Source organism: Protopterus annectens, chromosome 17.part0 (genome assembly GCF_019279795.1).
Source record: "Protopterus annectens isolate FY-2018-M chromosome 17.part0, PAN1.0, whole genome shotgun sequence".
NCBI classification, from domain to species: domain Eukaryota; kingdom Metazoa; phylum Chordata; order Ceratodontiformes; family Protopteridae; genus Protopterus; species Protopterus annectens.
Window position 1 is genome coordinate 685,900,572 of NC_056751.1, and position 11,235 is coordinate 685,911,806.

The following is an 11,235-nucleotide window of genomic DNA, read 5'->3' on the forward strand; positions in this document are numbered from 1 at the left end:
TCCAGCTGAAGGACAGAGCATCCACTTTTCAAGCTTGTTTGTGGGGAGTCCCTGTGCAAAATTTGTCCAACTGATAGTTCTGGGGGGAGGCAAACAGGTCTATAACTGGGCTCCCCCATTTGCTTGTCAACATGTTGAAAAACCTTGGTTCCAGCTTCCACTCGTGTGGGTCCATGAGGTTTCTGCTTAGACTGTCTGCCAGTGTATTTAGTTTTCCTGTCAGGAACTGAGCTTGTAGATACACTTGGTAGCTCAGGGCTGTGTTCCACAATGCTATGGCTAGTCTGCATAGGGGGTAAGAATGTGTACCCCCCTGCTTGTTTTGTTTATGTACCGCATAACAGTGGTGTTGTCCAGATTTACCATTAATTGTCCTGGAAGAATGTAGTCCTTGAAGGCTATCAGAGCATTTTGCACAGCTAACATTTCTTTTTGATTGATATGCAAGTGCATTTGACTTGGGTTCCATTTGCCCTGAATGCACTTCCCTGCCAGGTGAGCACCCCATGCATAATCTGATGCATCTGTTAGTGTTTGGGTGGCAGGGAGTGGTGAAAATGGTAGTCCCTTGTTTTGGTGGCAGGCCTCTGCCCACCAAAGAAACTCTTGGCGTAGGCAAGGCATGATAGGAATCACTGCTTCTAGATCCTGAGAATGTTGACACCGTAGGCTTTTTAGATACCACTGTAGTTTCCTCATATGCAGTCTTGCATATGGAATTAGAAGAATGCAGGAGGCCATGAATCCCAAGGCTTGTAGAATTTGCCTTGCATACAGTAGGGTTTTTGTGGCCACTTGTTTGAAGTAGGTTGTCAAATGAATTTGTTTCTCTGGCGTGAAGAAAGCCATCTGGGAATTTGTAGTCAAGCTTGCTCCCAGGAATATGATTTGTTGACAGGGTACCAGGTGTGATTTCTTTTCGTTTATGTTGTACCCCAGACAAATTAGCACCCTTTGTACAAAGGCCAGATGATTCAAATTATTTCCTGGCTTTCTGCCTGAATTAAACAATCGTCCAGGTATGGGTATATTTGAATATTTCTTTGCCTGCAAAATGCGATAACTGGGGCTAGGCACTTTGTGAATACCCTGGGTGCAGCAGATAAGCCAAAGGGTAGTGCAGTGATTCTAGTCTGCTTTGAAGTGTAGGTATCTTCTGCAAGATTCCCTGATTGGGATGTGCAAGTATGCTTCCTTAAAATCGAGTGTTACCATCCAGGCATCTTTTCCTAGCATAGGAAGCAACTAGTGAAGAGTCAGCATCTTGAATTTTGGAATCACCAAAAAGGTGTTTAGAGTAGACAGGTCCAGAAAAGGACGCCATGAATTGTCTTTTCTGGGTACCAGGAAAAGACGTGAGAAGAAACATTGTCCTTTTTCCTCTTCTGGTACAGTTTGAATAGCCTTTATGTTTAAAAGAGAGAGTATTTGCTTTTGAGTCTCTGCCTGCTGATTTGGGGGTAGATCTGTCCAACCTTTTGCCGTTGGTAATGTGTGGAAGTGAAATCTGTTTCCTTGGGACACTACATTTAAAACCCATTTGTCCTGGGTAATGAGTTCCCAGTTTTTGACCTGCAGACCAATCTTTCCCCCCAAAGGAGCATCCAGTTGAGAAGTGCTTGGAAGTTTTAAAATCAAGTCATTGAGACAGTTTTCCATAGGGGGGAGTCTTACTACTCCCAGATTTGGAAGCAGAAGCCCCCCCCCCCCTTCTTAGTCTTGTGCGTACCCTGGGACTGAAACCTGGGATTTCTGCTGTGTCTGGGTTTGAATTGAGAAGGCCTGGAAGGAGCCGGAAAGTTCCTATTCTTAGAAGGCCAATGCCTACTAAATCTTGGAGGCTGAACTTATAAGAATCTTTAACAGTTTGCATAGATTTAGCTTTATCTTCCATCTTTTTAAGAACTTCCTCAGCTTTGTTGCCAATCAGGCAGTCCTGATTTAAGGGAGCATCCAACAGTTTAGCTTTAACATGATCAGACAAAGATTGTTCTTTAAGCCAAGCATGCCTTCTGAGTACAGACCCAGTAACAGCAACCCTGCAAGAGGCCCCTAAAGAATTAAACCCACATTGCAAAGTATGTTTTCCAACCTGTTCAGCAGAATGCATTAAATCCTGTAATTCCTTATTTTCAGCACAGTCAGGAATCAACATAATTTTCTGTTTAAGCAATCCAATAGTATGTTGTTGATACTTAACATATGAAAATGACAGTTTAAGGCCCTAATGACCAAGGTTGCAGAAGTGTAAACCTTCTTACCCCATCTATCCAGCACCCTGGAGTCTCTATCAGAAGGCGTAGGGTTTTTAGCAGTAGAGGCCTCAAAGCCCTTGGGTCCCTGTGAAATAGTCTCTGGATCTGCTACAGGATTTTTAAAAAGAGTCTTGGAAGAATAAGGAACCCTGCAATATCTGTCAGGTTTTCTTGGAGTAGGAGGCAAAGAATCAGGGGCCAAACTAGATTCCAAAAAAGCATCATCAACAATTCTAGTACAGGAGGTATAGCTAAAGAACTATGCTGAAGCAAGAGTAAGAAATCCCTAAGCTTCTTTTTCGAATTAGAATAATCCTGGCTTTCCCTGTGGAAATGCTCCCTTAGAGTGTGCAAGGTTTCACCAAAAGAAAAATCCTCTGGAGGGGAAGCAGAGGGACTAGAGTCCTCTGCATCAGAATCCTCATAAGTAGATAAGGGTAAATCCAGATCATCAGAAGAATCAGAAAAATCAGAATCCTGGACAGAAGATTCATAAACAATTTCAGTCCTAAATCTCTTAGAAGAGGGTGGTTGGCTTCCCCTGATTAAAGTTATAAGGTCTTCAGCCATTCTTGTCATTTGTTTTTTAGGCATAGAGGCCTGAGCACACGGCCTGGGCCTCTGTTTTCTAGGCATGGTTCGTTAGTTTAGGCCTTAAAGAAGAAGGAGACATTGGTTTAATATGCAAGTCTGTAGGCCTGAATACACCCTCAGAAGCCGGTGCCTGCACAGTGGCTCCAGACCCATCCAAGGTAGAGACATCCGCAGGTTCCACAGTTGACGCATCTCTCGGCATACCGGACACCGAATGGGTCTCAGTAGAGGCCTGTGAATCAGAAGTAGCGAGTATCAGGGGCTGCGAAAGCACCTCACTGAGTACTGGCAAATGGGCAACTAGCTTAGGAGAAGCATCGTCGGCAGCTTTGGACTTAGGCGGCCTGTCTCTGTCTTTATGTTTGCATTTTTTCGGAATTCTGGTAGTCGGGTGGCTTACTGACGACATTTCTGGATAACTGAACTGAGAACCGAAATATTTAGAGGCAAAAATATACCGACGACAGATAGTGCGTTGATTAAATAAAGCACAAAACCGACAACAAGGTACATTGTGGTCAGGGCCTAAGCAAGAAATACAGTACGGATGAAAATCTTTGTGAGGTATTTGCTTTCCACAAGAAATTAAATTATTAACTTTTACTGACATCGGTAAGGAGCAAGAAAACGTTTCTCCAATGGGGTACTTAGCTTTAGTTGAAGACTTTGGTTCTGAAACTTGAAAATGAAAATTTCAGGAGTTGGCCGACCGGCACTTGCAAACTGCTTTTGCTTCGGGCACTGCATGGCAAGAAAGACTGATGTAATGGTGTCAGCTGCATGTTTTATATCCCTGATGACCTGACATCATGGAAGAAGGGACAGCAACCAACACAGGACCCAAGACTTTGTTAATCAGGCCGAATGAGGGCTACTGCAAGCAGATAACCCAAATGTGATGGCTGCAACAGTGAAACACGAAGAACATCCAAGATTGCCATACCTCAAACAAAAGGGACTATTCTGAGAAATGGCATCTTGAACTTGTTATATCTTCACATTTCAAATGGTTACCTGTATGTGTGTGTGTGTCTATATATATATATATATATATATATATATATATATATATATATATATCTGTAGAAAAACGACCCAAAACGCCAAAATGGACTTGCAACAACTAAATCACTTTACCAACAGTTCAAGACTTCAAGTTAGTACAAAAAGTACTAAAAAGCTTCAAAGACTTTGTAAAATCCACCAAGAAGTACTTTAATGATACAAAAACGTTAGCGCTTTCACGGATACATCACTTCCACTTCATCAGACGTAAACAGAACCAGAGCAAACAGCTGACTTATATACAAAGCTCTCATGGGAAATTTAAAGCTGTATACCCACAATTCAAACATAAAAACACAACTTCAGAATACTAGGCAGCCCTCTACTGGAATACATTGTTAAAACAAGATATAACAAAATAAAATAAAATAAAATACATATATATATATATATATATATATATATATATATATATATATATACATATATATATATATATATATATATACACATATATATATATATAAACATCTGTCAAATTTGAATTCTTTACTTTTCATCTGAAATAATAATAATAATAATAATGGACCTATTATTACCCCTGTCATTCCATTCTCCTTTCTTAAGTTTGGATTCTCAGTTACCAGCAGGCAATATGGTCAGTCATATCACACAGTCACACTGTACTACTTACAGAGTGTACATGCCATGTGCTTTAATCTTTCCTGTTCCAGCCTCCTATCTGCTTGACCACCTCGGTGATGCTCATTTACAAACACTTCAGTAGCTAAGATGTTTTTATCTCTGTGTGCCTGCAGAAACAAGAAGTTATGTACTCACCATAACGTTCGATGTATGTAGTCCATCTCGCCTCACATTCTTACTCACGGGTTCAGAGCCGAATATCGACTCCGACTCGGCCAACTTTTTATTTACTAGCTCAAAGTCTCCCATTGGCTGGGCTAAGCAGGTATCCCATGCTGCACTGCTCCATATCCCCAGATCTAGTTTGCTGCGAAACCAACAATCACACCTCATGCATAACAACAACCCAATAAGGTAGAACAGTAACAAGGAGAATAAGAAAACACAAACTACCATTGAAGGGTACTCTAGAACCAATTACAACCTCCAAATCCTCCAGGAAGGGAGTAGGTGGGAGGGTACGTAAGAATGTGAGGCGAGATGGACTACATACACCGAACTTTATGGGGAGTACATAACGTCTTGATGTTATGTAGTCCAATCTCGCCTACATTCTTACTCACGGGACAGCGTCCCCAGCACCTCTATTCTGGGAGGCTCAAAGGAAGATACTCCTGAGGACTGTGGAACCAAAGGAAGCTCGACCCCTAGAAGCTACATCCAGTTTGTAATGAGTAATAAAGGTGTGTGGAGAAGCCCACGTGGCTGTAACACAAATATCATCCAAAGATAGTCTGGCATGGTATGCCATAGACGCGGAAACAGCCCTAGTAGAGTGAGCCTTGACGGGGAACAGTAGATTCTTTCCCGCTGAAGAATAAATAAAGGAAATACAATATGAAATCCATCTGGAAATGGTAACCTTGGAAATAGGGGAATCCGCTCTATTTTCTGAAACGGAAACAAACAATTGGTCAGATTTTCGTAGGTGTTTGGTCCTGTATAGGTAGAATCGTAGTTGTCTGTGCACATCCAGTTGATGGAACCTAAACTCTGCCTTGTTCGAGAATTGAGGGAAGAACACTGGCAGCTCAACAGACTGATTGAGATTAACAGAAGATGTTACTTTGGTGAGAAAGGACGGATTGGGTCTGAGAGAAACTCTGTCCTTATGAAAAATTAAATACGGGGGTTTGATGGAGAGAGCTTGAATCTCTGACACCCGTCTGGCTGATGTGATGGCTATTACGAAAGCTGTTTTCCATGACAAAAACTTTATCTCACAGGTGGCAGCTGGCTTGAAAGGTGGGGAAGTAAGGGCTTGCAAAACAAGGTTTAGATCCCAGGGCATGATAGGTTCAGACACAGGAGGCCGGAGTAATAAGGTGCCCTTTAGAAAGGCCTTACAGAGTTTATGGGCCATAAGGGAAGGCTCATAGGAGGTATGAAAGTTTGAAATAGCTGCCAGCTGGACTTTTATGGTAGCGGGCGCAGAGCCCTGCTGAAAGAGTATGGACAAGAAATCCAAGACAGCAGCAACTGGGGCTGTGAAAGGCTCAATTCCTTGGGCCTGAGCCCAAATAGCGAATCTTTTCCATTTGCTGGAGTACATCTTCCTAGTCGAGGACTTATGAGAAGAGGATAAAATGTGCACCACCTCAGGTGAAAAACTATGAAGTCTGAATAACGATGGAAGTGGAGTAGCCAGGCTGTCAACCTGAGGGTCTGCAGGGAGGGATGGAGCTGTCCCGACATATGTGTCAGTAGGTCTGGAAGTGGGTCCAGAATCCAAGGAGTGTCCACAGCGAATGGATGGAGAAAGGAGAACCAGACTTGGCGAGGCTAGTGTGGGGTAATTAGAATCATCTTGCTTCCCAAGGAAATGGCTTTCTGAATCACTCTTGGTAACAGAGGAAACGGAGGGAAAGAGTAGAGCAGACTGGTGGGCCAATTGTAGACTAGAGCATCCCTGGGTGACTCCCCCTGCGGGGGGATCAGGGTAAAGTAGTTGCTACATTTGGCATTGAGGGGATTGGCAAAAAGATCGCAGCAAGGCTGACCCCACCTGCTGAAAATCTGTTCCGCAACCAGACGGTTCAGGAACTACTCGTAAGGCATCAGAATAGCTCTGCTCAGCCTGTCTGGTATCACATTGGCCTTCCCCGGAATGTGCGTTGCCACTAGAAACCGTTGGGAAGACACTCCCCACTGCCACACTTGCATTGTCTCTCTGCACAGGGGGTAAGATCTGGTTCCTCCTTGTTTGTTTAGATACCACACAATGAACATGTTGTCTGAGTGTATTGCAATCGTCCCCAGAGGAAGAGAGCTCTGAAGTGCCCGCAACGCCAATAACACCACTCTCTTCTCTAAGACATTGATGTGCAGATGTACCTCGTGATCTTGCCACGTGCTTTGAACCGTCCTGCCAAGATAATGCCCCCCCCAGCCCATCTGGGAGGCGTCCGTGGTCACCGTGGCGACAGGTGACGGAGGGACAAACGGTTTCCCCTCGTTCAGATTGGTAGAACACAGCCACCAACTGAGATCCTGTTTGCATCGGTCCATAAGTAGGATCTGGTGGGAAAGGGGGAGTTTTTGGAGAGACCATTGGGCAAAGAGAAGCCATTGAAGAAGCCTCATGTGTAAACTCGCTAGCAGCACTAGCATAATGGTAGCTGCCATGGTGCCCAGAAGCTGAAGAACCCATCTCGCCTGTACTTTCCTGAGGGGTAATAAAGCGTGAACCTGATTTTGTAATACTCCGATCCTTTCGTGCGGCAAAAAGGCCCGCATTTGAACGGTGTCTAGATCTGCGCCTATAAACGTGACATGCTGTGAGGGCAGCAAGGCAGATTTTTCCCAGTTCAATGTTATTCCTAGTTGTTGACAGAGGATAATGGTAGCGTCCCTGGCTTGGATGAGTATATGCCTGGTAGGGGCAGTGAGGAGCCAGTCGTCCAGGTACAGAAACACTTGGAATCCTTGATGTCTCAGGTGAGCTGTCACCACTGCCAAACATTTGGTGAACACCCTGGGGGCTGTGGTGAGACCAAAGGGCAGGCACGAAACTAAAAATGACTGGCTCCCAGCCGGAAGCTTAGGTGACTCCTGGATGCCCTGTCCATTTTGATATGACAGTAAGCATCCTTGAGGTCGATGGAGCACATCCATACTTCTTTTTCCAGCAACGGAAAAATGGACTGAAGTGTGACCATTCGGAACTTGGACTTCAGAACGTAGTGGTTTAATCTGCTGAGCTCTAGAATGGGTCTCATCTTTTCGGCACCAAAAAGAGTCTTGAGTAAGTCCCTAATCTGATTTGGTCTGAGGGGACAGGTTGGATGACTCCCTTCTTTAGCAGCTTTGAAACCTCTAATGCTGCGTGATCCCTTTGACTGGGTGGAACATCTGGGATTCTTCTGACAGGAGGGGGGGTCTGACGAAAATGGGATGGCGTAACCTCCGGAAACTATTCGTAATACCAATCGATCCTGGATGATGCTTTCCCAGGCTTCCGTGTACAACGATATGCCCCTGACTGGCTCCGGAAGAGCACAGTCGGGCAACACATCAGGAACGATGGTAGGAAGAACCGCGAAAGGAATCACGGTCTCCCGAGTTGCGGGGGCTTCCTCTGCCTCTAGGATGGCATCTTCCAAAATAACCTCCCCCTCCTCTGCCTCTGGAGGGGGACTCACCCTGTGCGGCCGGGAAAAACTTCTGTGATTCCTTGAACCACATCTTCCCTCCCCTTTGAGCCCTGGGGTAAGGTCTCGAGGGAAGGGAAAAACGGACCCCTATGGCAGACAGGGTCTTTCCCTCTTGCTCGCACCTGGTGAGGGTGTCTTTCACTTTGGTCCCAAAGAGCGAGGACCCATCAAAGGGAGCGTCAGTGAAGGAAGACTTGAAGACCTCTGCGAAATGACACAGGCACATCTAGGCTTGCCTCCTGAGGGCTACTCCTGAACTGGCTGCCCTACTTGCCCCCTCGGCTGCATATGATATGAGCCTCATGGAAGAGTTGACAACAGAATTGAGGGTAGACACCTGGGCATTAACCGTGTGCGCTATCACCTCAGGTACGTTACCTGCTAGAGTATCTCCTAACTCCTTGAGGAGATCTCTCTGAGCCGAGTAAAGTGACAGAGATAGTTCAGTGACCATAGGGTGAAGGTCACTGACAAGAGGGTACACTTCCTGTACCGGTCCATGCTCCTAGACTCCTTGTTAGGAGGATGGACGGAGGAAGAAGACTCGGCTACTTCCTGCTGTGTGGCAGCCGCCACCACCATGGCATCTACAGAAATCCCTTTGGAGAGAAACTCTTTCCCTGGGGGGGCAGAAAGAAACTTACTGGGCCTTCGGGGTACAGGTTCCACTGAATCAGAATTCTCCCACACCCTTCGACAAATTAAATCCAAGAGCTCGAAGGGTGGAGACACCCAGGAGGCGGAGGGTTGAGCACCAAAGGCCATGAGGAATACCAACTCCTTAGAGGGGGTTTTGGACGGCCAGTCGTCTCTCTGTCTCAATATCTCCAGGATGTCGGAGAAAGAGACGTCATCAGAGGATGACTTGGGGGACCCCTTGGACTCCTTGAGGTCGGTATCAGAAGTGAGAGATTCGTCCTGGGAGTCTATGTGCTTCCTCTTGCATGACTTCTTTCTAGGGGGCTCCTCAGGCACAGACTCTGAGGGGCCCTCAGAAAGTTGGGGACCGCTCATGGGGGTATCCCCAGAACTTTGGGCTCTGCAATCTATGGATAGGGGGACGTCAGAGGCTCTAGCCAGGGTGGAAGGGGATGGAATGACCGATCCGGGTGATGTAACTGATGATCTGGCCAGTGCGCTCCGCATGGCCTCAAAGGCAGGTCCCCCGAATCCGAGGACTGACCGGCCTCCGAGGCAATGACCGGGGTCAGGGTCCCCCAAGCCGATGCGCCGAGAGGGAGGCTCAGAACCGAAAGGTGTCCTGAAGTATCCCCCTCAGGCCCGACTGAGGAAACTCGAGTGCCGAACCCTGTGGACGGAGCCGACGTCGGCCCCGATAAACCCTTGAGGGGTATCGGAGCCGGCGCAAGAACATCACTCGGAGCAGAGCACTCTGGCTCCGAAGACAAGGAAGTGCTCGGAGGAGGAACCATCAACATAAGCATCGGGACAGGCTCCGTAGCCGACTGGGTCGGAGCCGAGAATAATTTTGCCAACACCGGTGACTGAAGGAGCCTCTGTACCACCCTATCGACATCCAAACCAGAAAGCCTGGAGGATTTGGAGGACAAGGAGGGAGATTGGGATCTCCTCTCGGGAGAGCCATGCCTAACACTGGGCGACTGGTTCCAATAAAATAGGAGCAGACGCCGATTCCAGTACTACAGATACCTCCTGCGGCCCCGAGGACAGAGGAGCCGAGGAGGTAGAGTCCAGTTTAGAGGTTTTCTCCGGAGGCTCCGAAGATACAGACCGAGCCAGAGATCTTTTCTTCACCTTCAAAGCTTTAGACTTGGACTGAGAACTAGATGTCAAGTCTAAAGACTCCTCAAACGAAGGTTTTAGAAGTCCCTTCAATATTAGTTTATTTTTTCTATCCTGGAGCACCCTCGGGCTGAAGGCGTGACAGAAGTTACAAGACTCTTGCAAATGAATTGCTCCTAGGCAATAAACACATATGGAGTGTCCATCTGTAATGGACATCTTGTAATTACACTTTGAACATTTTTTAAAACCAGAAGGTTTATGTTCCTTCTGATCCTTAGACATCTTGTACAAGAATACCACAGAATGCAACTTAGCCTGAAGAAAGCAGCAAAGGCGGGAAAAACTACTAATCACAGTAGACACAAAGGGAACCAAGAACCTCTAAGTAAAACGGTTCTTCCAATTCACAAAACACTAACCACAAGGGAAAACACTAACAACAGGCTTAGACCAATAACCAAGAACAAACCCAAGGGAAAGAACTCTACACAGAAAGGAGGACTAGGTCCACTAAGTCAAACGCGCCTAGCCAACCCGAACAGTCAGGGATACCAACTACACAAATATAAACACACTGCAAACACGCAACAAGAAGAAATAGCTATTCAAATAGCTTTTGTGGTTAAACAACTAGTAATTTCTCGAGAGAAATTGAAAAAGAAGGCACTTAGCCACAGACAAGCGAGACCACGTCCTAGTTCCATGAGCACCAAACAAGATCTGGGGATATGGAGCAGTGCAGCATGGGATACCTGCTTAGCCCAGCCAATGGGAGATTTTGAGCTAGTAAATAAAAAGTTGGCCGAGTCGGAGCCGATATTTGGCTCTGAACCCGTGAGTAAGAATGTAGGCGAGATTGGACTACATAACATCATAAGTTTCTAAAAGTGGCCTCAGATGCATCCTGCACAGACGAAGAAAGGCCTACTACTCTGCTATGCTTTCACTCATTCTTCTCCTTTGCTCTTTTATATGCTGCCTTTTTTCCTCTTAGTAAATTCATTCTTTCCTCACTAAATCTGTTTAACTCTTCCTACCACATTTTTAACTTTTGACATGTCCATTCATTGCCTCTTGTACTGTCCCCTTTAATACATTCCTACAGTTTAACAGTCTCTGCTATCTCCATCTGCCTTTATGTGTTGCCCTTTACATTATGGCCAAACAGAAAATGTTCACCCTCCTAAAGTCGTAAGCTGCTGTCCTTGCTATCACTCCCCATTTGCATTAGGAATGACATTACTAACTTTATGGCC